Raw genomic sequence first — 26,385 nt, 5'->3', positions numbered from 1 at the left:
ACATAAAAGAAAATAAGACAGAAGAGGAATCATATAAGGTTAAACATAAAGAAATATTAAGAAGATAGATGTAAACCCAATTATTTCGCAATTATGTTAATATAAACAGAATAAAAGCTTCAATTGAAAGACAAATATCAGCAGTCTGTATGATGAACATAACAACAAATCCAAAGCAACTATGCAGCTTACAAGATACATGCCCTAATCTAAGACATGGAGAGATTGAAAGTAAAAGATGGAAAATAATAAACTACGTAAATGCTAACAAAAAGTTTTATAGCTATATTTATATCAAGCAAAGTGAACTTTAAGGCAAGAAATCATACTAAAGATAAAAGGAACATTCATAAAGAAAAAAATTTAAATCTACTGGGAAAATGTAGAAGTAGTACACCCCTAATAACATAGCTTCAAATATTGAAGAACTGAAGGAAGAAATATACAATTATAGGGAGAGATTTTAATAAACCTCCTTTAGCATATGAGAGAAACAAATGGCCAAAAATAAATTAGTAAGGATACAGGAAGTATGAATAACAAATTGAACTTATTTATAAGCAAAGTTGACATTGACAGAATGATCCATCCAACAATGAATAAGCATTCATCCCAAGGGCATATTGAACATTTATAAAATTGACCTATGCTGTTCAGAAATAAATTCTTGAGAAATTTCAAATTATTAAAATCATTCAGAGTATATTTGCTGACTACAGTGAAATGCCTCACAAATGCATTAATGCCAGTATAGAAGGGTTTGCAGGAGTGAGTTTGCTCTCTCTTCCCTTTCCACCTTCCACCCTATGAGGACACAGTAAGAAGGACCACACCAAATTCTAGTGCCATGATCTTGGACTTCGCAAACTCCAGAACCGTGAGAGAATAAATTTTTGTTCTTTATAAATCACCAGGTCTCTGGTGTTCTGTTATAGCAGCTGAAAACAGACTAAGACATTTGTACACCCATGTTCATTGCACCATTATTCACAATGGCTAAAAGGCGGAAACAACCCAAATGTTCACAATAGATGAATGGATAAACAAAATGTGGTATATATGTACAATGAAATATTATTCAGCCTTAAAAAAGATGAAGTTCTAATAATGCTACAACATGGATGCACCTTGATGACATTATGCTTAGTGAAATAAACCAGAAAAAAAACCCCAAATATTGTATGACTTCATTTATATGAGATACCTTGTATAGTCAAATTCAGAGAGAAGGACATCACACTACAGGTTACCAGTGGGTAGGGGGAGGGTGGAATAGGCGTTTATTGTTTAATAAGCACAGAATATCTTTTGAAATGATGAAAATGGGCTGGGCACAATGGCTCACGCCTGCAATCCTAACACTTTGGGAGGCTGAGATGGGTGGATCACCTGAGGTCAGGAGTTCAAGACCAGTCTGGCCAACATGGCAAAACCCTGTCTCTACTAAAAATACAAAAATTAGCTGGGCGTGGTGGTGTGCACCTGTAATCTCAGCTACTTGGGAAGCTGAGGCAGAAGAATCACTAGAACCCGGGAGGCAGAGGTTGTAGTGAGCCGAGATCGTGCCACTGCACTCCAGCCTGGGCTACAAAGCAAGACTCCATCTCAAAAAAAAAAAGAAATGATAAAAATGTTCTGGAAATGGATCATGGTGATGGTTGCACAACAATGAGAATGTAATATGCCACTAATTTGTACACCTAAAAATGATTACGATGGTAAATTTTTTGTATTAGGTATATTATACCACAACTGAAAAGTTATGCAAAAAATCAATCAATGTAATTCATATTACATTGAATTATATTCACATGTAATAACAAATTTTTCCCTCAAAAGTTGGGAATAAAATAAGAATGCCCACTATCACTACTTCTAACATTGTTCTGGAATGCCTATAAATTAAAAATAAATAAATAAAAGTTTTAGTTAATGGAAAAAAGAAATAAAACTGTCATTATTTGTAAATCATATGATGGTGTATATGGGAAATCTGAAACACTCCACCATTAGAATTAATAAGTGAAAAGCAAGATCCCTACTTACAAGATCAATAAACTCCTCTATACCACGACAAACAATTAGAAAATGAAAGTTTTCAGATGATAATGATTATAATCTCACTCAAAAAACTGAATACCTAAAATAATTCTAACAACATATGAATAAGACATCTACACAGAAAACTATTAATATAAAACATTATTGTGAGAAGTTAATAAAGACCTAAAATAAACAAAGGGATATACCATGTCCATGGACCCAATAAAATTAAGATGCCAATTCATCCCAAATCAATCTATAGATTCAATGTACTCCCAGTAAAAACTCTCAGCAGGATTATGTGTTTGTTTGTGTGTAAATTGGCAAAATAATTCTAAAATGTTTATGGAAATACAAATGGCCAAGGGTGGTGAAGGCAATCTTGAAAATAAAGAAAAAAGTTGAAAGACTTATACTTCCAGATGTCAAGAAACATGAAACTATAATAATTAAGACAATGCAATTTTGGCACAAAGATAAGTAGAGCAATAGAACAGAACAGAATAGAGAATCGAAAACCTGACTCACCCGACAAAGGTGACACTATAGCCCACTAGGAAAAGAACAGCTGTTTTCAATAAATGGCATGCCGTCAATTGGAGATTCACAAGAGAAAAATTAACTTTGACCTTACACCAGACACAAAAATCTACTCCTTGATGGTATAGATCTTCATGTACCCTAAAATAATAAAGCTTCTAGAAGAAAAGCACAGGAGAATGACCTTGCAGGGAGAAACAGATTTAAATGGGACACAAAGGTAGAAGTGTATATTCTGGAGTCAAACTGCCAAAGTATGAAATCTAATTCCAAAGTTGGGCAAGTTATTTCACCTTTTTGTGCTTCAGTTCCTTCATCTGTAAAATGAAGATAATAAGCAAAGGACTATTCAAGTATCAAATACAATGATACATGTAAAGTACCTAGAACAGTGCCTGACACATGGCAGGCACTTATTACTATTATCCTTTCTAAAAATATTGAGATGGCCTCCTTTAAGGGAGAGATACTTGTTTTCTTTTCTTTTCTTTTTTTTTTTTTTTTTGAGACATGGTTTCACTCTTTTTGCCCAGGCTGGAGTGCAATGGCACGATCTTGGCTCACTGCAACCTCCGCCTCCTGGGTTCAAGCGATTCTCCTGCCTCAGCCTCCCAAGTAGCTGGGATTACAGGCGCCTGCCACCATGCCTGGCTTTTTTTGTATTTTTTTAATAGAGATGGGGTCTCACCATGTTGGCCAGGGTGATCTCGATCTTTCTACCTCGTGATCCGCCCACCTCAGCCTCCGACAGTGCTGGGATTACAGGCGTGAGCCACCGCACCCGGCTGATACTTGTTTTCATTTTGTGTAGAAACCTTATGTTCTGCACTTTAACATACAATTTTTCTTTTCTTCTTTTTTTATCAGCTGACTTTAAGATTCATTATTTTTTTTCCCCTCTCTATTGGAGGCTTTGCAGATGTTCATATCAGAGACACTGCCTCACAATTCACAAGCATGTGTTACACACCTGCCTGCTGTGTGCTGGACTCATGTTCAGGGGCAGGGAGAGGAAGGTGGAGAAGATGCTTATACGGGAAACAGCTGACAGATTTTTTTCCCATCATCAAAAGCTTCCCATATAGTTGAACAGTACAATATAGATTTGAGAAACTACTAGAAAATGTGACAGTCAATAAGAAAGTGCTACACTGAGGCCTTGTGCAATGGCTCACACCTGTAATCACAACACTTTGGGAAGCCAAGGTGGGAGGATCACTTGAAGCCAGGAGTTTGAGACTAGCCTGATCCCGTCTCTAGAAAAAAAAGAAAGGAAGTGCTACACTTCACAAAGGAGATCATTAGAAAACACGACGGCATATTATAGGTGCTATTTGCACTTACAGATGTAATTGTACATAGAGATATAAGTGTTTAAGCTGGAAGAGGAAGAAATTGAAAGCACAGAAGAAACTGATGAGACTGAGTCATGAGAAGTCATGAGTACTTGCCCTGGAATACAACTTCTAAAAGGTGGCAACCCCTAATGCTGGCATGGTTTACTCTATTTGCTTAAGAAACACCCAGAACTGGAATTGCCTGGGCGGGATTACAGGTTTGGACGGCAGAGCCTTGGCAGAGAGAGGAAAGAGAGGAAGTCAGCCGGGGGACACCCACCCACGGCCCTCTCCCGGCTGACATCAGCACTCTCCCTGGGCACTTCACCAAATGATAACTCTAAGAAGTCCTTTGTATGCTGGGATGGTACTACTGATCCATTTTCAGCAAAGGAAAGTGTATGCACCTTCTCCTTCCCACTTTCAATTTCTTACTTAACTAGATTCGGAGCAGAAACCAAACACCGTTTCTCACTACTATCGAAACCCTCCAAAATAAGATGACTAAATCTCAAAGAGATTAAACTCCAAAAACAAGTAAGCATTTTAGGCTGTTTAACCCACGCAAGTAGGCATAAGGATTTGAAATCCACAGATTCACTAATCTTGTGGACATATCCCCAAATTTGTGCTTAATTTCTCCCACTCTCACTTACTTGATATTCCAAGATCTGTCTGACTTAAGTGGGTGAATTATCAGTTTGTGGACTATCCAATTCCCTATTTCTCCTCCTTTCTTCTATCGGCTTCATTTTTTACTTTTTGCTATTTACCACTTATTCTGGAATCTCCATCTGAGGATACTGGAAAAAAGAGATTGAAATACAATTAATGAAATGTCAGGGAAGAGGTAGAAACTGGTATCTGAAAGCAGTGGAGTTTTAAACATTGTATTATCATTATCATTATTATTTTTGTGTTTTTCCTTTATCCAGTCTCCCTCCTCAATCTTTTAAAATTCTCTTCCTTCCTGTCTTAAATTATAAAGGTAATTTGGGCTCAGATGTTGCTTGGTCCTGGCTGAGAATCTTTGACTGTACAACTTCCAGTTTAGACATGCTTTCTGAGGATTTAGTCATTACAAATAATTTATTTGATTACTGAATTCCAGATGTAATAAAATAGAAGCACATTTGTATCATATTCCTACATTATAAATTCTGTATCTAGCTAAAATTTTTTTTCAAAAGGAGTGTATCATCTTCCACTCTCAAATACTGCTCTCTTCCTCTTTTATTCTAAAAAAATCCCCCAAATTAGTGACACCCCCATCCACTCAGTTGTCTAATCAAGATACCCGGAAGTCATCCTGGACTTCCCCTTCCCCTCACTTCCCACTCCCAGCAGTCACAAGTCCTGCTGAGTTAACCTATAATTCTTTTCTCCTCCAATGAAAATATATATTCAATCAACAGTATCCCATGGCCTCCAGGCTGGAGGTGAAAGTCTCCATGATCAGCCTTTCTTTCTAGGCTATTTGCCCACCATTCCCAGATTTACACATTCCATTCTGGCAAAGTGAATTCCCCATGGTTGCCCAATGACCCTGCTGTTTCTCACTTCCATGCCTTTCTCATGCCAGGAGCCCTCCCCAACCCAGTCACTACTTTTGGCACGTAAGTTCTTTCAGGTGCCCATTATCATTCCATTTTCTAGGCTGGCTTGTGACTGTCATTTATGTGTCTGTTTCCTCCCACTATTCAGGGACTGTGTCTTGCCTCTGCATAACCAGCACCTGGCTTGGCACATAGCAGATGCTCAAGAAATATTCACATGGAATGAATAGTTGCATATGTAACATGTATTTCTGAATAGCTCAGAAGTTAGAGATATAAAACACAACAGACAAAAGAGTAAAAATGAGAAATAAATTTGTTTTTAAAACTTTTGCATTGCTTTGGATCCAGAGCACAGAACCAGTCTTTTGTTCTTCCCACAAATCAGTGGCATAGAGCCAATACATCAGATTGCTTTTGCTTCCTGAATAACCAGAGTAAACATCTATTGCATTGCTTATTAAATGCAGGTGCTAAATACTACAACAGGGATTGTCTCATCTAATCCACAAAATTACCCTATTAGGTAAGAACTATTGTTACATTTGAGGAAACTGAGGCTTAGTAGAATTAATATGTTATTGGTGGAGCTGGGATTTGGAATCTGACATCTGACTCAAAGTTCATGCTCTTAACCATCATAATTTCCATGGGAGTTAGGGTCAGAAAGTAGCCTATTGGTGAAAACATGTAGAGTTGAAATTAGTTTTGGAAATATCTTTTCATCAGGAATCCGTACCTTTTTGGCAGGAAGTTAGAACACATTAAAATTCATAGGCATATACTCATAGTCTGAGTCTTCCAGGCACAAATCAAAAGCCATTTCAATCTTTTCTAAAATCTTATACATATTTAACTGGGCGTGGTGTCTCATGCCTGTAATCCCAGCACTTTGGGAGGCCGAGGCGGGCGGATCACCTGAGGTTGGGAGTTTGAGACCAGCCTGACTAACACGGTGAAACCCCGTCTCTACTAAAAGTACAAAATTAGCCAGGCATGGTGTCACATGCCTGTAATCCCAGCCACTTGGGAGGCTGAGGCAGGAGAATCGCTGGAACCTGGGAGGTGGAGGTTGTGGTGAGCTGAGATCGTGCCGTTGCACTCCAGCATGGGCAACAAGAGCGAAACTCAGTCTCAAAAAAAAAAAATCTTCTACATATCTGATGTATCTCCTTAACAGTCTTTTTATTATTACTTTATTTATTGTTCTATAACAATAAATTCATTGGGGTACAGGTGGTATTTCGTTACATGAGTAAGTTCTTTAGTGGTGATTTGTGAGATCCTGGTGCACCTATCACCCGAGCAAATCAGTAAGAAGAAAACAAACGATCCTGTCAAAAAGTGGGCTAAGGACATGAACAGACAATTCTCAAAAGAAGATGTACAAATGGGCAACAAACATATGAAAAAATGCTCAACATCACTAATGATTAGGGAAATGCAAATCGAAACCACAATGTGATACCATCTTACTCCTGCAAGAATGGCCATAATCAAAAAATCAAAAAACAGTAGATGTTGGCATGGATGCGGCAATCAGGGGACACTTCTACACTGCTGGTGGGAAGGTAAACTTAGCAATCATTTTAATACTTAATGCCACAGCTTCATGATTTTTTTTTTTTCTCTCTCAGATCTTTATGACCCCTGCTAGACTGGGCAAACCCATAACTGTGAACCACGTTGGAGATGGACATCTCCTCTCTCAGGAAGCTCAGCACAGCCAGCTCTTACATTGGAATTGAAACTAATCACCAAGCATTAGATGAAGATGATGACTTGCATGTAGGAGCCATGCTGTGTGGGGATCAAAACTGTTAGATTCACACTCAGCAGAGTGAGATTACACTGAGAGCCTGTGAGAGAGCCCAATTGTGGGGCCAGCAGATTCCTATACCCCCATCCCATCTTCTTGTGGGACCTTGGACTGAGTCATAGGCCTAATTGCCAGGTCCACTTAAATGGCCCCCTCCTCACCCATGTGTGTGCGTATTTGAGCTCATGTAAAGTAAATATACAGACAGAACGATACCGTTGATCAGGACCCTCTCATTGTCCTGAAGTTCAGGACATCTGATACAAGCAATAATATTCATTTTCATTTTGACATCTCTCTTAGGGAAATGGCCTGACACATAGTCCTTCCTGACCTCTGACCTAAACCCCTTAATCTATGTCATAAAATGGTCTCTATCTGCCTGATTCTTCTCAGCGGTAGAGAACTGATGCCTCAACCCCAGTAGGTCAAAAGAGGTACGTGCAATTCCTAAAACTTTTGCGTGCAGTCTGTATTTCTTTCCTTTGCAATAATAAGATTAAATCAGATGATTGCAAGGTCCCTGAACCATCAGTAGGAATATAGATAGACATAGATAGATACTTAGGTAGACAGAAAAATAGACAGGTAGATAAACAGACATAGAACTAAAAATCTGAACCAATAAATGCTTTTTAAATTCCTTTGAGAAAGTTTAAGAAAGCCCATTCTTTTCTCATGGGAAATTATGATTCAGGCCTTTTTTTTTTCTGTTTACACTAAGTACATTGTGGCTAAACTCCAATTAACTTTAGGTAAAAGAGGACAAGAATGAAAGATCTGAATTAACATAGAGGAATCATCAACTCTCACAGAGCACAAAAAGTACAATGGAATCTACTATATGGTTTTTTTTCTTTTGGTGGACATAGTAGCTTAGCAACACGTATTTACTTCCTGTTATAAGACAGATGGGTCCTATCAAATGAAGAGTTCCTGCATGATGAATTGTATATGAGGCCACAGTTTTCCTTCAGTAATTGAATAGCATTCTAGAAGATCATCACAAGCTGGAAGATCGTCACAAGTCATTCTCTTACAGGAAAAGTATATGTCAATAACAAGATTGAGTGTAGAAACGGAAAGCGCTCCAACAACAAGCTCAAAGACCCAAGCGGAACCATTCCAAAGCTACTCAAGGTGTGGCTGGTGCTGGTTCTCAGTGCCACTGCCACTGGTCCCAGCTCCAGGAGCCTGCCCTGCAGGGGAAGTAGCTGGCTCCCCAGAGACTCACGGCTTTGGGTCAGGCCACAATGCACCAAGTTGCAATGGGGCTGCGCCTCCTCACTCCACACACTCCCCTGCTGGGCAAGCTGCATTCTTCAGGCTTCATTGTTTTGGGGTTTTTTTTTATTGTTTTGAGTTGTTTTTGTTGTTTTGAGACAGGGTCTCACTCTGTCTCCCAGGCAGGAGTGCAGTGGTGCGATCTCGGCTCACTACAGCCTCAATTTCCTGGGCTCAAGCATTCCTTCCACCTCAGCCTCCCGAGTAGCTGGGACCACATGTGTGAATCACCATGCCCAGCTAATTTTTTGTATTTTTTTGTAGAGACAGTTTTGCCATATTGCTCAGGCTGGTCTCAAAGTCCTGAGCTCAAGCAGTCTACCTCCCAAAGTGCTGGGATTACAGGCATGAGCCATCATGTCCAGCTCGGCTTTGTTGTTTTAAACTCCTGTATGTGGTATGTCTGTATGTGTTAATTGTGGTAAAATACACATAATGTAAAATTTACCATCTTAATCATTTTTAGGTATAGAGTTCAGTGACGTTAATTCTATTTAATTGTTGTGCAGCCAATCTCCAGAACCCTTTTTGTCTTGCAAAACTAAAATTCTATACACCTTAAACATTAATTCCGGATCTGTTCCTCTCATCCCCTGACAACCATCCTCTACCTTCTACGTCTATGAATTTGACTTCTCTAGGTACCTCATATAAGGAGCATATGGTATTTGTATTCTTGTGAGTGGCTTATTTCACTCAGCTTGAGGTTCTCAGCTTTCATCCATGTTGTAGTATGTGTTGGAATTTCCTTCTTTTTTCTTGCTGAATAATATTCCATGTGTTATAATTGTTTCATCCCATCCGTAGAATATTTGTGCAAGGTGAGGGAACTAAGAGGCTGATTATGTAATTCTCCCAACTCTCCCAACCCCTATGGGATGTACCTGATACCTGGGATATAACTTTGTTTCTATCACTAACAAGGCCACAGAAAATCCAGAAGAAAAATCCCCTGTACGAAATGTTGTGAGGACCATAGGTTAAGCCACAGATTCTAACCTGGGGTCCGTGGATCCTTAATGAGTCCATGGTAAGGCTCTGAGAAGTTTGTGGTCTGCCTGAAACTATATCCAAAACTGTGTGTTTTTGCTTTCTTCTGTGGAAAGAAAGAGTCCTTAGTTTTTATTATATTTTAAGAGAGTTTTTGACCCCCAAATGCTAAACATCATTGGTCTAAACAGTATTTCACTAAGGTTGAACTGAGATATGGGATGAATTGTCATTGTTCCCTTCCATCTCATTACACAGCTCCAGAATGCTGCAGTCCTTAGAAACACCTACCACATAGACGCTGACCCTGTACCTCCAACCCCTAGAGCACCCGCTCTCCAGAGGGTTGTTGAGAGGATCATGGATGCAGCTGTGCTTGGTCTCATTATTCCTCACAGTCCCTAATAAATTATTTCTGCAATGCCAGAAAAAAAATGACACTCAAAATGCTTTTACCAGATTTCATTTCAAAATACTGCCATAATGAGAGGTAGAAAAGATACACCCAGGTAGAAAAGCATGGTCCCCCATCTTGAGAAACATGCAATCATGAGAGAGAGGCAGGGTTTCGACACCATCAGGAAGCACTACCAGAGAACAACGCAGACACAAGCCAGATGTGTGGCCTAGACCTGAATATTCTAAAGGAACTTTCTTAGGGTCACAGCCTGTTAAAATGATTCTGCCCTGCAGAGAAAATTCCTCTTCATGCTGAGGTCTAGGGAAAGTCTGGTTTCCAATACAAATTGGTATACTTTCACTTCTTTGACAAGGAAAACTATGTAAGTGACCACATATTCCTTTAAAACTTGGCCACCAGGAAGCTCAGCATCATATTTCTGGCTCAATAATGGCAACTATGTAAGTCCAAATGATCTCACATTTTTGTTTTATTGTCCAGCCTTCTCCCCTTCTCCCTGCTTGACCTTTAGTTTATGTTTTTTGTGGTCTGGATTGTATTTTTGAATTTACAATTACCCCTTCGTTGTGTATTTCAACTGCACGCTGTTGCAACTCCTTGTAGCATATTTGTGGTCTGTGATAGAGATGATTAATGGGAGCTGGGGGAGTATGAGGATGTCTACCATGCCGAGAATTTTCTGCTCCATCCAGATATACTCTAGATCCTTCCCCATCCTCCTCTGACTCTCCCCACTGGGCAGGGGGCTAGCAGTGACTGTGAGCTTTTACCAAAATCCTACCTGTAGCTCCTACATGCAGCCTCTTCACGTGCAGCTGCAGCTTTTCCTGGATGTTAATAACCGTGCCCTCCCCTGTCCCCTTCAGTGCCAGAGTGGCAGCAGCAACACCTTCCTACCCTTGCTGGCCCTGAGGTGTGTCCCCAGCCCCTCCTGGCTTATTTTAACAGTGTCCATACATGTGTAAGGACTGGCTGTTTTGTCTCAATGTTTCATTTGAGTCTGAGTCAGGGCCATGGCTGACAGGTCTATCAGAATGAGATGCAGTTTTGCCATTTCTCCCCCACACAGAATGCTCCAGTCATGCTTCTGTGTGTGTATTTCTTTGAAAGCACCAGTTCCCTCTCACCTCTGAACCTTTATATGAGCTCCTTCTTCCTCCTGAAACTCCCCTTCCTCCGCTCTCCCTCCTCCCTGCCCTTGTACGCACAGGTTACTCAGTAGATGCAGCCACCCAGACCAGTCCCACTGAATTCTAATTCTTCATTTCTCAGTCTGTCTCCTCTAGTAAACTCCAAGTTCTTCAGAGCAGGGTTGTATCAGATTATTTGTTGTGTTCCCACCACCTGGTATTCAATTTTAAAAACTACTGAATAGATGAAAGAATACAGGAGTGGGGGGTAACAAGCCCATGGCCTTTCCATTGAGCAGTGCTGTGTCCTGAGCCAGCACCGGCCACCATGTTCCTGCCCCAGAACTGCCTCGTCTTTTCCCCCATAGCTGGCTGGGCTGGCCACAGTCTAGCACGGGCATGATGCCAGTGCACATGGGTAGGAGCACAGGTGGGGGTGACACAAGGGTGTATATCTTAGAGAGACTGAAGGGAGGTGGAAGATGAGGAGGGGAGCAGAGGGCTCTGCACGCACCCTCCCCAGACTGGAGCTTGGCTTCAAGATAACTGGAGCTCATTCAGGCTCAAAGAGCAAGACGACATCCCAAAAGTGAAGAAAGAGATGGTGGGTTTGGAGATTAACATGCACTAAATGGGAGGGAAGCGGTTCCAGGACAGGGCATCTGCTGAGGTCGGTGGCCACTGAGCACTGGGAGACAAGGAGCAAAATGACCATGACTGTGTCCCACAAAACCAACAGTTCTTGCTCCCCTTGCCATCTCCCCAAAGCCTTCCCCTATGCCCTGTGTAACCATAACAACCTTAACCACTCTGAGATATGATAACAATCTGCTTTTGAGTGAACTCAGTGTACTTTAGTGACTAAGAATGTAGTGTCTGCTATCCTAAAGACCTCCATTCACATCTCTGTGTGGCCTTGGCCAGGTGACCCAAACTCTTCCAGATCCAGTGCCCTCATCTGCAAAGTGGGGACAATGACCTAAGGTTGTTCGGAATATTGATTGTTTATACATGTAGAATATGCAGCCCACTTCCTGGCACAGATCACAAATTCTACTATTTTTATTAAGTTTAATTTCTTTTTTTTTTTTTTTTTTTTGAGACGGAGTCTCACTCTATCGCCCAGGATGGAGTGCAGTGACACCATCTCGGCTCATTGCAAGCTCTGCCTCCCGGGTTCACGCTATTCTCCTGCCTCAGCCTACCGAGTAGCTGGGACTACAGGCGCCCACCACCGTGCCCGGCTAATTTTTTTTTTTTTTTTTGTATTTTTAGTAGAGACGGGGTTTCACGTGCTAGCCAGGATGGTCTCGATCTCCTGACCTTGTGATCCGCCTGTCTCGGCCTCCCAAAGTGCTGGGATTACAGGCGTAAGCCACCGCGCCTGGTCCTATTAAGTTTAATTTCTAAGATAACCGCCCCACAAGGGGAAATCAGCTCTGATACCCAGTAAACACAATTACAGAAGTTCTACTGAGTCTGTCCATCATCTTCCATATAAGAAGGGAAAAAATTCTGACAAGAGCTTAAAATGCTAAATCCTAAACACTATATGTACTGTTTTACTTTTTCAACAACAAAAGAGTTCAGGTAGAATTCTTACCGCCGCTGGGCCTGGGCTCAGCTATTTTCACACATTATCCTAACTCCTTACAACAACCCTTTAAGTTCAGTATAATTTCTCCCGCTTTGAAGATGAGGTGACTGACACCTAGAAGGTTAGGACTTGTTGAGGATTACACAACAAGAAATGCTGGAACGGGGTAGCGGGGTTGGCTCTAAAGTCTAAGCCTGTCTGCAGGGTCACTGTGTCCTCTCAAAGTGACATTTTCAGTGTTTCCAGCATGATTTAGATGCAGTTCTTTCAAGCACATGAAACTCAATGGCCATGTCTATTAGAAAACCCCTGTATATCTATGAAAAAGTTTGCTGCTTAGTGTAACTGATGAATTTCTAACTGCTAAACGATGGCATCCACCTGCATGTACAGGCTGGTATTCTAAATGCTCCCTTTAAAGTTAAACATCTGCCCTCTTAGCCTACCTTTCCTGCACAAGCTGGTGACCCTCAGCATTCAGAGAAGGTCTGCGCCCTCACTGATGTTGCGGCATCGGGCAATCGGCTTGCCAGGGAAGTCGGGACGCGCGCCCACTCCCTGAAACATCTCTAAAATTCTTGTCTCAATGCGTAATGTTTGGATGGTTTCTGAGCACCGTCACTCGGTCTGCGTTACATCCTCCACACGTCCACAGACACTTTGAAAGTGGTGGAGCTGTGTGAAAAAAATAAGGCCCAGAAACAATTGAGCAGTAATAGTTTCAGTCCTACACAAGTGCTATTTTGGTATCTTGGCCTTGTACCTGACAAATGAAGGAGAATTCTGAGTGGAAACATAGACGTCCATTAGTAAGAGAAATCGGAGTGGGGGGCGGCCAACGGGTCTCATGGATCCCAGCTCCTCATGCACTTGACCTTGTTCCCCGACAAGACAGGGTGCCAAGGATCTTTCCACATCCAGACCCAACTGTCTCTTTCATTTAGCTCATCCTTAAAATTACCCACAAGAAAACAAAAGCCAAATTGTGACAGCATGCATTTTAAGGCCTACAAAATACACCCAAGTATTGTGATGTATATACGCTTTTTTTTAAAAGACAGTCTCATTCTGTCGCCCAGGCTGGAGAGCAGTGGCGCCATCTCAGCTCACTGCAACCTCCACCTCTCAGATCCAAGCGATTTTCATGTCTCAGCCTCTTGAGTAGCTGGGATTTCAGGCGTGCACCATCACACCCGGCTAATTTTTGTATTTTTAGTAGAGACGGGGTTTTGCCATGTTGGCCAGGCTGGTCTTGAACTCCTAGCCTCAAGTGATCCACCTGCCTCGGCTTCCCAAAGTGCTGGGATTATAGGCATGAGCCATGATGCCTGGCCTGTATGTACTCTTCACAGCAAACCAGAGAGGGTGTCAGGGCAGATATTATTATGCCCATTTTAGAGACCAGAACACTGAGGCACAGAAGTTAAGTCAATTAATTAGCCAAGGTCATGGAACTGGTAAAATCAAACCTTAATTTCAGGATCCAGCTGGTCTGATTCCAAGTCCGGTGTTCTTTTAGCTCACTGTTAAAATATAATGTATATTATATATACATTAATATATATACATACATATATACATTATATTTTAATAGTGAGATAAAAAATCACCGTTACATTTTTTATCAGGGCCACCAGGACTCAAAGTAAAAATGCACAAATAAAATTTGAGATAAAGCTGGACGATAGCCAGGGAAGTCAGAATCTAAGGAGTGTGTAACAACTCACCTGCCAAATCAACAAAAAAAAAATAAAGAAGAAAAAAGAAAATGAAAAAAAAAAAAAAACAACTGAGGAAAGCACCAGGACAGGGTACTAGAGTTGACTCGCATCCCACTCAAAGACCTCAAAGACCCCCAGGTAGCAGCCCTATTAATGAGCATTTTCCTCCCGACCGCTGGGCCTGTCCCCCTGCCCAGGGCTGTGGGTGTCACTCCTTTCTGCTCTGGCAGCCACTCTCCTCCACAGGCCTGCTGGTGCCAGGAAACACACAGACCTGAACACAGGGTCCCCCCGTATTGCCTAGATCCGTCAGGAAACAGGAACAGAGCCCAATGGCTCATCCTTGACACCACAACTGGCCCCTTTCCACTCCTGCCCAGCCCCCCTCCCCGCCCCACGTCCCTGGGTCATGGGTCACATCCTGCCTGCCCTTGGAGGTTGACCAAGGCTGAAATGCAAAACTTTATATGATATTTGCCCTCGGCTGCTTCTCACATGACCAGGTACATATCCATTTCCCCAGAGCACAGAAGAGAAACTGAGGCTCAGGGACAAGAATACCAATTGAGCCCAAGGTCACCTGGTGAGATCATGGCAGAGCTGGGATTCCAGTGTGACAAAGGCTGACCTTTTACTATTTCCACTTATCACATGAGCACACTGAAGCCCAGTGCAGTTTAACGGAGACCTCGAGTCACTGCAGAGGCGTGGTGCACAGGCCTAGGAAGGGGCCTCTGCTTTCCTGGCATCCGGTCTGGGCCTCCAGCCACAGGCCCATACCAGTCCTCCTAGGCATTCAATCTAGAAGTGGACAGTGGGTCTCACTCCTCTCCAGGCAGTCAAGTGTGGGGGTATTTTCCAGATGAGTATTAAGGGAAAAAAACATAACAGGGAGTTCAGGTTAATGTACAGATCTGTGGACCAAAACGCCAAAAGGGAAAGCACAGTAATTCACCAGGGCTTCAAAGGAAAACAAAGGAGGGAAAATTGAAACAAAAGCTATCTCATTGACAATCTGCCATTTCCTTTTTTCCAGTTGTTTTCTTTCCCTCTTGGGAAACTGGCATCAGTCTCTCCCTTCACCAAGTGCATAACATGTAGGGACAAGGGCTTGAAAAGTTGGGTCTAGTGAGGCATTAATATGATGTGACTGTGCAGCCGAGTGCCACTGCCTTCTGCAGGTGTCCCGGTGCTCTGTCCTCAGCCCAGCACACGGTGTCCCACCTGCTTTGGAAGCTGTTTATTGACACTTAGTGACTGATACAAGGCCATAGTTTTATTTATTATTTATTTATTTATTCATTCATTTATTTATTTATTTTGAGACAGAGTCTTGCTCTGTTACCCCAGCTGGAGTGCAATGGTGCAATCTCAGCTCACTGCAACCTCCACTTCCCAGGTTCAAGCGATTCTCCTGCCTCAGCCTCTTGAGTAGCTGGGACTACAGGAACCCGCCACCATGCCTGGCTAATTTTTGTATTTTTAGTAGAAATAGGGTTTCACCATGTTGGCCATGCTGGTTTCGAACTCCTGACCTCAGGTGATCCGCCCACCTCGGCCTCCCAAAGTGCTGGGATTACAGGCAGGAGCCACCGCATCTGGCCAAGGCCACAGGTATATGAAACAGGCCTCTTTCCTGAATTTTATTGCCTGATTTCATTCTGTTTAACTAAAAATAATTAACTTTCCATAACATTACTTACACTGAGCAAAAACAATGTAATAAATAAAGTTATTTAGCAAAAACAAGGTTAAAAAAAGAGCTGAATGCTTAACATAAAACAGGTGATAAATAAGTAAATAATCCAGGAAGAAGGAATATCCACCTCTGGACCAATCACTCTTTTGAAGTTTGAAAGACGTACCAAGCTTTCCTGAAGTTGCTAAAGCAAACAAGCACTTAAAATGGGGCCCTGTGTTAGGGCAAATGGTTCGACACAGTCACCAAATGAACACAGATGAGTCTTGTGTTTTCTTTCCAATGGCTGTGGCTCATATGGACATCTCTTCGCAGCCAACTCGTTCCACGTGATCCATCACATCCAGTGGTTGCTGTTGTTGGCAGGATTTCTAGGAACAGCCCCCAAGATTCCACACCCTAGTGCCTGGAACTCGGAAATGTGATGAAATATCACAACATGTGACCAGGCGCAGTGGCTCATGCCTGTAATCACAGTGCTTTGGGAGGCTAAGACAGGAGGATCGCTTGAGGCCAAAAGTTTGAGACACATCGCAATGTGTCGTGTTATAAGGCACTGTTGACTTTCAAAAGGGAAGATCATCCAGGTGAGTCTAATATTGTCACATGGGCCCCTAAAAGCTGGGAACTTTCTCCAGCTTGTGGCAGAAGAGGAAGGTGGGAGAAGTCAGAGGGATTGAGGCATGAGAAGGACTTGCTGTGCCATCACTGGCTTGAAGATGAAGGAGACCAGATGAGAAGGAGTGCAGGCAGCCCCTGGGAACACAGAGCCGCAGCGCTGACAGCCGGCAAGGAAACAGGGATCTCAGTCCTACAACCACAAGGCACTGAATCCTGCCAACTTCAGGGAGCCTAGAAGCTTATTCTAGCTGGGCACAGTGGCTCATGCCTGTAATCCCAGCACTTTGGGAGGCTGAAGCAGAAGGATCACTTGAGCCCAGGAGTTGAGACCAGCCTGGGCAACATGGCAAGACCATGTCTCTATTAAAAAGAAGAAGAAGGAGAAGGAAAGGGAGAAGCAGAAGGAGAGGAAGAGGAGGAGGAGGAGGAGGAAGGGGAGGAGGAGGAAGGGAGGGAGGAAAGGGGAAGGGGGGAAAGAAGAAGAGGAAGAGGAAGAAGAAAGGAAGAAGAAGAAGAAGAAGGAGGAGGAGGAGGAAGAGGAGGAGGAGGGAAAAGGAGGAGGAGGGAAGAGGAGGAGGAGGGAGGAGGAGGAGGGAGGAGGAGGGAGGAGGAGAAAGAGGAGGAGGGAGGAAGAGGAGGAGGGAGGAGGAGGAGGAGAAGGAGAAGAAGATTACCCAGAGCCTCCAGGTAAGAGCTCAGCCAGCCAACGTCTTGATTTCAGCTTCGCTGAGCCCCTGAGAAGAAGAAGAAGAAGAGGAAGAAGAAGAAGAAGAAGAAGAAGAAGCAGAAGCAGAAGAAGAAGAAGAAGAAGAAGAAGAAGAAGAAGAGGAAGAGGAAGAGGAAGAGGAAGAGGAAGAAGAAGAAGAAGAAGGAGGAAGAGGAGGAGGAGGAGGAAGAGGAGGAGGAGGAGGAAGAGGAGGAGGAGGAGGAAGAGGAGGAGGAGGAGGAAGAGGAGGAGGAGGGAAGAGGAGGAGGAGGGAGGAGGAGGGAGGAGGAGAAGGAGGAGGAGGTAGGAAGAGGAGGAGGGAGAAGGAGGAGAAGGAGAAGGAGAAGATTCCCCAGAGCCTCCAGGTAAGAGCTCAGCCAGCCAACGTCTTGATTTCAGCTTTGTTGATCCCCTGAGGAAGAAGGAGGAAGAAAGAGAAGAAGAAGAAGGAAGAAGAAGAAGAAGAAGAAGAAGAAGAAGAAGAAGAAGAGGAAGAGGAAGAGGAAGAAGAAGAGGAGGAAGAGGAAGAGGAAGAGGAAGAGAGGAGGAGGAGGAGGAATCCCCAGAACCTCCAGGTAAGAGCCCAGCCAGCCAACGTCTTGATTTCAGCCTCGTGAGCTCCTGAGCAAAGCCCAGCAGAGCCCACTTTGACTCCTGAACCACAGAACCATGAGATCATTAATGGGTATTATTTTAAGCTGCCAAGTTAGTGCTCCTTTGTCACAGCAGCAACAGAAAACCCATACAATTGTCCGAGACGTATTGTGCTATAACACAAAGACAGAAATAGAGAAAAAGAAAAACATCAGAGCAGACTGTGGAGAAGAAAGCGCAAGGAGGGATGAGGTCTCAGGCTGGAACTCTCTGAATTGCCACTTACCACCTCCTCAACTCCTGGTCTGGCCAACTCAGATCATCAGGGAACTAAGATGTAAATAGAGAAGTCTCTTCTGATCCCTGAAAAAGCGTTTTTTTCTTTTCCAAATACAGTAGTGGGTTTTTCTGCTCTGAATCAAAGGGTACTAGATTTTAGTCAGTCTGAAAGGTCTGCCAGCTGTGACACGTGTGTGGTTGGAGCTATGAGACACAGCCACAAGGCACAGCATCTTAGGAGAATGGAGAATGGAAGATGCCCCCTCCACAGCCTTCTTCCTCCAGAACCCTCTCCCTTGGCTCCTGCTCCTCTCAGCCCTCTTAGCTCATGTCAAAACTTACTCCACAAATGTCTCCCTTTCTCTATCTGCGTTCCTCCAGGTCACTGTCTTGGCCAGACTCAATTTATATTTTTCTTAGAGGCCGTCACAATACCTAAAAAAGAAATATTACTTTGGGGGAAAGTTGTTCTTGAAGGATTTACTCTCTCTTCTCAAATCCCATCTTTCCCTTGATGTTGAATCAATTTGAAGTAAAGCTGAAGTACAGGAGGATTATGGAAGATTTCAGAGGGCATTGTGAAATGTAAAATTCCATCTTCACTCTTCTATACTTCATCCAAGGGCTCTCACTAGCTGAGGTCAGCCAAGGACTTAAGTCACTCCTCAAGTATATTCAAGCTTTCATTTCAATCCAGCAAACATTTATTGAGGGCCTCCTACATGTGCTAAGCTGGTACTAATGGGATTCACCCACAGCAGGGAATCTTGGCACAAACAATGGAAGTATAATCACCTAATTGAATTGGGACCTTGGCAAGAATATTACATAGAGCGTATCCCCAATATCATTGCCCCAGGCAACTGGGCAGCAAAGCCCCTATACATAGGTAGGTACACTGCAGTGGACCCCAGCAAACTGCAGTGCACAAAACCAAGGTGTAAGAGTCTTGGCAACCCATTCTCTCCAACTATCTGCCTTGAGCACTTTATCTAGGCATGAGGCTTTGGGCTGTGAGGGCCCCCACAGTAAAACAAAGAGTCTCTCCTCCAGAAGTTTACAACCCCATGGTGGGCAGAGCTGGCTCACAGAGGTGGCCTTGGAAAATGAAAACCTGCCTGTTTAAAGATCTAGCCAAATAAAAGAAGTAGCTCTTCATTTAACTAGACTCTTTTAGATACTGATCCAAAAGCAGAAGGAAAGGTTTTGTATTTCCAGCTGTCTCATGTCTCTTCTTCTACCTTTCATCTCAGGGATACAGTCTCTCAAGACAACCAACTCAATATGGAGACTTACAAATTGTTTTCTTATGGAGCTCAGCATTCAGTGGTGATGGAAGTACAGTCTTGGCAGAAAAAGAAGTGTCACACCACAGCCCCCACTGTCTACTGCTCAGACTAACTCCCCACCAGTGATAGTCAGGCCATCACTGATGAGCTTGGAGACTGTTCTTTAATGGTGAATTTTTCCCTAAATCTTCAAAAAACGAATCTATATGTCCACTGTTTCTGGAGTACCTCTTTCTAGAGTGCCTCTCAATGATTTTGTTTATTTATAAAATGGGGATAATGCTCTGTATCTTTCTGTAGAGGCACTTATAATGATATTTATATAAAGTACCTAGCATAGTGGCTGATAGACAGTAGACAGGTTTTGTTGCTGTTCTGATTTGTAATTATTACAATCATTCCCAACTGCTTTCTGAGCATTTGTACCTGGATATCTCAAAGGATTCTCAAACTCAACATCTCTAATACTAAACTCATGGCCTCTATTCCCAAATCTCTCTGCCTATGCTGTATTCTGCTTTTGTCTAAGATACTACCACCCACCCAATTATCCAAGCTACAATACTGTATGTCTTTCTTCTCCTTTTCTCCCTCCTTCCCCTCCTCCCCCACTCCTCCTCCTCCTCCCTCTCCTCCTTCTCCTCCTTTTCTTTCTTCTCACTCAAAAATGATTGGCCATCAGGTCCTAACTATTCTATCCCCCAAAAATGTTTTCAAACCATTTCTCTCTATATTAATCCAAGACTATTATTGTCTACCTGGACCACAACAAAAGCCACATAACTCGCCCCCACTGTAAACCATCATTTTCATTGCCTTCTACAACTTAAACCTGATCATGACACCCTCATCAGTGACTAAAGCCCTACAGTGATTTTCCACTATTGACAAGACAGTGACCAACTCCTTGGCACACACAAAATGCCTTTCACAATCCAGCCCCTTCCCTCCCTTCGGCCTCATCTTCTGCCCTTCACCACCAGCATGCACCTACGTTCCAGCCATACCCACTTTCCTGCTCTTCCTCAGATGCACCCTCTTTTTCCTTCCTCCATGCTTCCAGATAGTACTGCGTCTGTTTAGGATGCTTTCCCACACTTTTCACTTGGCAAATTTGCCTCTCAAGAGCTGATTCAAAGCTGGGCATGGTAGCCTGGTGCAGTGGCTCACATCTGTAGCCCCAGCACTTTGGGAGGCTGAGGAGGGCAAGATCCCCCGAGGTCAGGAGTTCAAGGCAAGCCTGGACAACATGGTGAAACCCCATCTCTACTAAAAATACAAAAAGTAGCCAGGCTTGGTGGTGGGTGCCTGTAATCCCAGCTACTCTAGAGGCTGAGGCAGGAGAATCATTTGAACCTGGGAGGCGGAGGCTGCAGTGAGCAGAGATTGTGCCACTGTACTCCAGCCTGGGCAACAGAGCAAGACTCCATCTCAAAAAAAAAAAAAAAAGATAAAAAGCTGGGCATGGTGATGCATGTCTATAATCCCAGCACTTTGGAAGGCTGAGGCAGGAAAATCCCTTGAGGCCAGGAGTTGAGACCAACCTGAAAAACATAGCAAATACCATCTCTACAAAAAAATGTTAAAATTAGCTGGGCATGGCAATGCATGCCTGTAATCCCAACTACTCAGGAAGCTGAGGTGGGAGGGTCACTTAAGCCCAGGAGTTCAAGGCTGTAGTGCACTATGATCACCCCTGAGTTAGCCACTGTACTCCAACCTGGACAACACAGCAAGACCCTGTCTCTTTTAAAAAATAAATAAACAAAAGAGCTGAGCGGGGTGAGGTGGCTCACACCTGTAATCCCAGCACTTTGAGATGCCAAAGCAGGTGGATCACTTGAGGTCAGGAGTTTGAGACCAGCCTGGGCAACATGGTGAAACCCCATCTCTACTAAAAATACAAAAATTAGCTGGGTGTGGTGGTGGGAGTCTGTAATCCCAGCTACTTGGGAGGCTGAGGCAGGAGAATTGCTTGAACCCGGGAGGTGGAGGTTGCAGTGAGCTGAGAACATGCCACTGCGTTCCAGCCTGGGTGACAGAGTAAGACTCCGTCTCAAAAAAAAAAGAGCTGATCCAAATATCTCCTCCAATTTGAACTTTTCTGACATCTGGATCAAAACTAATCTCTCTTCAATGTTCCCACAGCATTTTCTAAAGACTTTAATGAGATCTAATTCACATACAGTAAATTCACCTATTGAAGAGTTCTCAGTATATCATAGGCTATGCAACTATTACCACAATCTAATTTGAAAATATTTTCATGGCCCCTAAAAAAACCATTTCTCATTAGCAGTAATCACTCCTCCTCTCTCTGCCCCAGCCCCAGGCACCTACTCATCTACCTGATGTCTCTGTGGACTTGCCACATAAGGGAATTCTGTCTATGGACTTGCACAGCTCACATGAAAGGAATCATACAGTACGTGGTCTTTCTCAGCTGGCTTCTTTCACTTAGCATGTTTTTACAATTTATCCATATAATACATATGTCGGTACTTCATTGATTTTAATTGCTGAGTAATATATTCCATTGTATGGATATAACACATTTGTCCATCCATTCATCCATCAGTTGGTAGACATTTGGGTGGTTTCCATTCTTTTGACTATTATGAATAATGCTGCTATGAACACTGTGTGTAAGTTTTTTGTGTTCTGAAACATTTTGCACACAATTCCATTATAACATTGCTCACTTTGTATTACAATTATTTTTACATTCTTCATTATTGAATTCTAAAATTGTCTAAGACCTTACCGCTCTCAAGACCTGCCACTGTCACAAGCAAATCTGATGAATATGTGAATGAATGAATGAACAGAGCAAATAATAAATGGATACTCTTTTGAGCAAGGTAGAGCCAGCAGGGTCATATTTATTTTCTGTAAACAAAAGAAGAGTTTTGGCAATAAGCCAGGAAGGCGTTGGCAACACAGGAAGAGAAAAACCCTAAACTCAACTAACTAAATAAATATTAACAGCATCTCCCATGTGCATGTGAATATTGCTATATGGCTTCTCTTGTTCTTTCATAGGCATCATATCATTTGATATGTGAGGCTGGCAGGAAAGGCTGCTATCAAAATTCAGTAAAGTGCCTGGTTGAGCGTCTGCAGCACAGTGGAGAGAACAGAGCACTTCCCAAGGCTGCCCAGAGGAAAGTGGCGGGGCTAGGCTGGGATCACAGCTCCTCTCTCCCCATGTCCACCATTCTTCCTTCCATCACACAGACTCCTGTTTCAATATCAAGACATACATTAGGCCTGGCATGGTGGCTTACGCCTATAATCCCAGAACTTTGAGATGCCGAGACGGGTGGATCACCTGAGGTCAGGAGTTTCAGATCAGCCTGGCCAACATGGTGAAACCTCATCTCTACTAAAAGTACAAAATATTAGCCAGGTGTGGTGGCACATGCCTGTAATCCCAGTTACTCAGAAGGCTGAGGCAGGAGAATCACTTGAGCCCAGGAGGCAGAGGTTACAGTGAGCCGAGATTGCGCCACTGCACTCCAGCCTGGGCAACAAGAGAAAAACTTCCTAAAAAAAAAAACACACACACATTATTCTAATCCCATATTTGTAGTTCCCTGAGGGTATGGGACATGGATACCCACAAGAAACTGCTACAGACCATACCTCCCTAATGCCCACACCAAAAGCCAGCAGCTTGGCAACCAAGGGTAGAACGGCTCTTCCCCAGACACTCAGGGCAAGCGCCATTCTCCTTTTGGATGATTGGACATACCATAAAAACTCCCATGAGCTCACCTCCAGAGTGGCCTGGAGTTCACTCCATGGAGAATATGTCTCGTCCTCTCTACAGCTGATTAGAAATGCCGAAGTGCACTAAAGGAAGAGAACACGAGCCTGGCTGCTGCTATTTACAGACCTGATAGTCTGTGGCCCCTGAGTGCCTCCAGCCTCCTGACCTTGTGTACCAAGAGCACGGGATGACGTCGTCTCGCTGGACAACTTCAGTCACCCCAGAAGTTCAGGAGGTTCCTGGTGACAGCTCATGGTGTGTGGACCCTAAAATAACTGAGTGAGAGGTGAATATGCTATTTCTAAAAAGTACAGCCTGTTCTGCTTTGGATGCCAGGGGATTATGTCACTGTATCTGTTCCCATCACAAAGGGATGCTTTTCTGGAGCGCCTACTGCGCTGCATGGATCCTGCCTACATTAGGGCCAGGATTACCAACCAGGCGAAAGGTAGGAGTTTCGCCTTCATCCCAAGTGAGGGATATTTGCAAGTACAAATATCCATAACCAATAGATTATAACCAAGAGAACAGGCATTCCAGTGTAACATGTTTGTGGTGTGGGAGGAGGCACTGGAATCCTGAAACTCAAAGGACTCCCAGCCAACCGGGAACAGCCAAGAAAGGAGGCTCACTCCCAGGCAAGGACAGCAGCTCCTTTTCCCTCAAGCATGTGACAGGTGCCAGCAGGGAGGGGAAAGTGGCCAAGCTCTTTTGCCATTGTGCCAGGAGTAAGGGCACGGTGTCCAAGCTCAGCTTCCCTCAAAAGGGGAAGAACACATCTAACCGGAGACCACCAACCACAGGCCTGGAAGGAACTTTTGAGACAGCAAAGTCAGGTGATGAAGAGTCAGACTCAAGACTCAGGCTGTCTGGGTTGCTTGCTAATTCTATCATTTCTTAACAGGATGCCTTGGGCAAGACCCCGAAGCCATCGTTGTCCCTGTACAAGAAGGCTAATATTAATATCTATTGCGTAGAATTTTCTAAGGACTAAATGAAGTAATGTTAACACTTTAACCCTTTTTTTAAATTCCTGGCACATTATAATAGGTGTGTATTTGTAATATCAGTGGAACATTTAGACTGTCACCTTCACTCCAGAAGGATTTTCATCTAGCCATCACACGTCACTGCATTTCTGTGTTAATGCCTCGGGTCTCAGCAATCAGAAGTCTCTTCATGCTCCAGCTCTTCTAAGACCAGTGGACTAAAGATGCAGATTTTTTTTTTTTGAGATGGAGTCTCACTCTGTCACCCAGGCTGGAGTGCAGTGGTGCAATCTCGGCACACTGCAGTCTCCGCCTCCCAGGTTCAGGTGATTCTCCTGTCTCGGCCTCCTGAGTAGCTGGGATTACAGGCGCCCACCACCATGCCCAGCTAATTTTTGTATTTTTGATAGAGATGGGGTTTCACCATGTTGTCCAGGCTAGTCTCAAATTCCTGACCTCAAGTGATCCTCCCTCCTCAGCCTCCCAAAGTACTGGGATTACAAGCGTGAGCCAGTGCACCTGGCCTTGAGATGCAGAATTTTAAATGGTCAAAAATGTACAGTAAAGCAAAGGCAGGCCCTTCCCTGCCAATGCAGGTTGGAGCCTTTATGCAGCTCCCTACTCTCTAGAGAGGAAAAGGCAAAGAATGCTTGTGACCGGGGAGCTCCTCTAGAAGGAAGCTTGGGAGGGGAGAAAAGAGCCTTTTTCCTCAATTCCTACATATTTCAAACTAAACAATAGATTTCAGAAGTAATCACAATTATCAGTTTCTGCCTGGAGCAAAAAGAAATTTTTCTTTGTGGCAATGGAGGGCAGGGACATCCTTGGGTCCTAAGGTCTCCGGGGCCCTACAACCTGTTTCAGGATTTTAGGGGGAGGTTTTTGTTTTTGTTTTTGTTTTGTTTTTGTTTTTAGTATTCATTACAAAAGAAGCTTAGCTTTATACTCAGGGACATGCTCTAAGCCTAATTTCAACCTTGGGCTGCAGGCTGCACCTGTGAAAACAGACTCTTCCACCTCAACCTGCCAAAGCCTGGAGCATGAGCGGCTGTCGCCATCCCATGGCATGTGGGAGGGAGGGGTGCACAGGCCTAGGGGAGCATCTGCTGCAGCTGGGGCTGGTGGCAGCCGTAAGGGCACTGAGAGGTGAGCCTCCACCATGGCCGTGGTCCTGGCTACAAATGCTGCTAGGTGGCATGATGTCTTCCTACTCCTCTTTTATTATTTTTTAAACTAATTCTACAGCCACAAGAAGACCCACCTTCAAATCCTGCACCTGCACCTGCTGTCTAGGATTTGAATGTTATCTCTGCAGGGACATCCCTCCAGTCTCTTCGTTACCATTTTAAGACCTACAAGAAGAGAAACAGAAATGTGTGTTTTCTCAAGAGGAACATCTCAGCAGCATAAAACCAAATGCATACTCAGGAAATGTCTGTTAGGCTTCAAAGAATAAAAATGAACAAGAATATTTTGATATCATGAAGAAGAAGAAAAAATACCTTAGGCAGATAGCAAGTGTAATCAGGCCTTCTTTCCTGATCAATAGGAGCAAAGCAAATATTAAATCAGAGTGGGGATAGGCAACTCATTCCTTCAATTAACAAACACCTGTGTGGCACCTGCCATGCATCAGGCATGTGCTAAGTGCCAAAGAGCCATCGCTGAGCCCCACAGAATTCTCTGCCATCACAATGCGTCCTTCTCAGGGGAGGCCAATGATAGACGTGAAGGATGTAGAATTTTGCATGGTGCCAAGGGCCACAGAGGAGAGTGATGCAGGGAAGTGAATGGGTTACCATTTTAAATAGGCCAGTCAAGGAAGGCCTCAGTGAGGAGGTGACGGGGGCACTTTGCAGGGAGTGAGCTTCAGGCTCTCTTGGCAGAGTGTTTCAAATAACGTGACAGAAACCACAAGGGCCTGGACACAGGAGCATGACTGCTGGGTTTGGGGAAAAACTAGTCGGCCCATGGGAGTCCTGAAGAAGAGACAGTGAG

The 26,385-nt window shown here is 43.6% G+C and overlaps 1 long non-coding RNA gene across 1 annotated transcript in view; it reads right to left on the bottom strand.

Moving 5' to 3' along the window:
* The window catches only part of LOC129051661 (uncharacterized), a 43,387-nt gene extending 17,346 nt beyond the window's left edge, over nt 1–26,041 (bottom strand). The window contains exons 1-4 of the long non-coding RNA XR_008516087.1: nt 25,890–26,041; nt 25,649–25,739; nt 14,187–14,240; nt 4,577–4,723 (exon numbers count right to left, since the gene is read on the bottom strand). This is a non-coding gene — a long non-coding RNA (uncharacterized LOC129051661). The remainder of the gene's footprint in view (nt 1–4,576; nt 4,724–14,186; nt 14,241–25,648; nt 25,740–25,889) is intronic.
* Between the last annotated feature and the right edge of the window lie 344 nt (nt 26,042–26,385).

The sequence above is a fragment of the Pongo abelii genome, chromosome 17, assembly GCF_028885655.2.
Source record: "Pongo abelii isolate AG06213 chromosome 17, NHGRI_mPonAbe1-v2.0_pri, whole genome shotgun sequence".
Lineage (NCBI taxonomy): Eukaryota > Metazoa > Chordata > Mammalia > Primates > Hominidae > Pongo > Pongo abelii.
Note: the sequence above shows the minus strand (reverse complement) of the source record. Positions and strands in the feature narration are given on the sequence as shown.